This window comes from Terrapene carolina, unplaced genomic scaffold, assembly GCF_002925995.2.
Source record: "Terrapene carolina triunguis isolate 2854851 unplaced genomic scaffold, T_m_triunguis-2.0 Scaffold68, whole genome shotgun sequence".
Taxonomy (NCBI): Eukaryota; Metazoa; Chordata; order Testudines; family Emydidae; genus Terrapene; species Terrapene triunguis.
In genome coordinates, this window is record NW_020664419.1 from 42,246,214 (window position 1) to 42,248,713 (window position 2,500).

A 2,500-nucleotide genomic window follows, 5' to 3' on the forward strand; every position below is an offset into this window, starting at 1 on the left:
CATTAAAATGTTCATAGAAAACAAAGTGTGCAATAAAAATTGCCCTTTAGCAAGTTATTTTTAAATCCTTCCTTCTTCCTGTTTTAAATATAGTATCAGCCCCCCCAAAAAAACCCAAAACAAAACCAAAAAAACCCAACCCCACAACTGCACTAAAAGTGCTACAATTGCCTCCAATCAGAAATATTGTCTCTCAGGTCCTCATTGGCAGCTGTCTCCTGTTGTAATTAACAGTATCAAGAAAACTAACAGAAAGATATTGAAGAATTTAACTCTGGTCACATTATAGCAAACTATGAACTTGATAGAAAACAATATCCTGGGCATAGAGGAAAAACTAATTTCCCATATATTTGTCAATATACAATTTAGGATACGGTATATTTTCTGTATATTGTGCCTTATGTAAAATATATGTGACAACATGTATAATCCATTTGAAATAATACTAAGTGAACTCAGAACAACATATGCTGTGAGCCCTAGGTATATTTTAGTAGATTCATTTAACAAATAATGGGTTTCAAATATATTTGTTTCAAATAAACACTATTTACTCTAGTTAGTTCATTGTGCGATATTTCAGATAAGCATGTATGCTGATAGATATTTTATATTGGTAATATGTGGAGAGTAGCAGATCAAATATTTGAAAATGTAAAATATAGGGGGGGAAGGAGTTCTTTAAGGGCATGTTTTTGAATGTTTTCCCTCCTAGAAATCTACTTATACATCAAGGGTTAAGGTTTGAGTAAACGTACTGGGCCAAATACACCTATGGAACTTTATTGACTTCCATGGAGTTGCATGGATATAGATGAGAGCATGATTTGACCCACTGTATGGATAAAGCATTGTCTAGCTACCTGGCTAATATCTAATATTAAGTTTATAAAAATTACAGGTGTTTATTTCAGTAAGGCTCCATAATACCTTGAGAGAGTGCTCAAGGTAAATATCAGCCAAATGTTTAACTCTCTTTTTTTCTTTTGATTGGTGTTTCTTTTGACTGTTCAGTTGTCTACATTATTTGCTGTTTATAACTTTTGATCTCTGGGCTAAGGGGATAAATGGTGTATAAGGATTTCTTTTTTTTTTTTTAAAGCACAAATGTGTTGCTTTTTAGATCTTGACACAGAACTTATTACAAAAATAAATGTGGACTATTTACACTGATAAAAATTCTCCTTCACAAAACAATGAAAAGGAGCTATTTATGCAATAAAATGCAATATTTTGTATGCCAGGCCAATAGGGAAAGGAAACAAGACACAGAGAACTGAAATCTATATAAAAATCTTTCTGCCATTTAATGTATTAATGCAGTGTCCATTATGAGAATGCAGCAGTTTCAGTGCAGTCAGAAGGTGGCTCTAGTGCTTTAATTTTGCTACTTTGTCTAGCATAAGCTCCAATGGGTATATATTACTTTGGTGCTACTATTATTTTATTTTATTTTTGACTTAACTGATGTACCACTTGGTATACAACATTCAAATGTATATATCTAATATACACACACACGTAAACATATATATGTGCACCTACACACAGATATGTATTGTTTATATAGGTTCAGTGACTAGATTTAAAAATATCTGACTCACCCAGATTTCAACTAAGACCCCAAAATATTTGGCATAGCCACAGCAAAGATGCACATGTCTATGTAATCCCCACAGGTAAGGTGCTATAAAGAAGGCAATATTTCCCTAGTGTACTTTGCTGACAAATCAACCTTAGTTGTCTCTGTGATGTCATCCTTGTTATTGGGATGACACATGGGCTGAAAGTCACTTCACCCATATAAAGTTGGATTGTGAAGATGAAGTGAGTATAGAATATAGTGGGGGGAGAGAGCCACTTCCGGCCAGACTGTAAAGCTGCAATGCACTCATTCCCACAGCTGCTACTCCAGCCTATGGGCTAATTTAGTGGTTGTACAGCTTTTACACTACTTGCTTCAGAAGTTAGGGACATTGGATCCATGTAATTATATGGATCCCATCATCTATTCCCTGGTCTATCACCATCATCCCTAATGCTTCCCCTCCATGCTGGCCTATACCTTATTTCTGATATATAGACTCTGACTGCAGAACCCAGGGCCTTCAGATCTTCCCTTTCATGATTGAGCCCCAGCCAAATCCCACATTTATCAAAGTGAGGTGTGAGTGGTGTATAGAACTTTGTGTGCACTATGTTTAATTGCATCCTGTGCACAATGCTTAATTGCATCATTTTAGAAGAATGTTGTGCAAAAAGTTATGGCAGTCACTGGTATTGAGGTGTTTTTTATTATTTATTTTGTTTTATTTATTATTATTCTTGTAACACTCACAGCGTGATAGGTACTGTCCACACATTTAGAAAGACTTGACCTGTGCCCTGAAGAGTTTATAGTCTATGAGAAATAATAATCAAAGTTCCCTATCCTGAAAACACTTACACTAACTATTCATTTCAATGAGACAGCTCATGAGAGTTGTTATACACATTG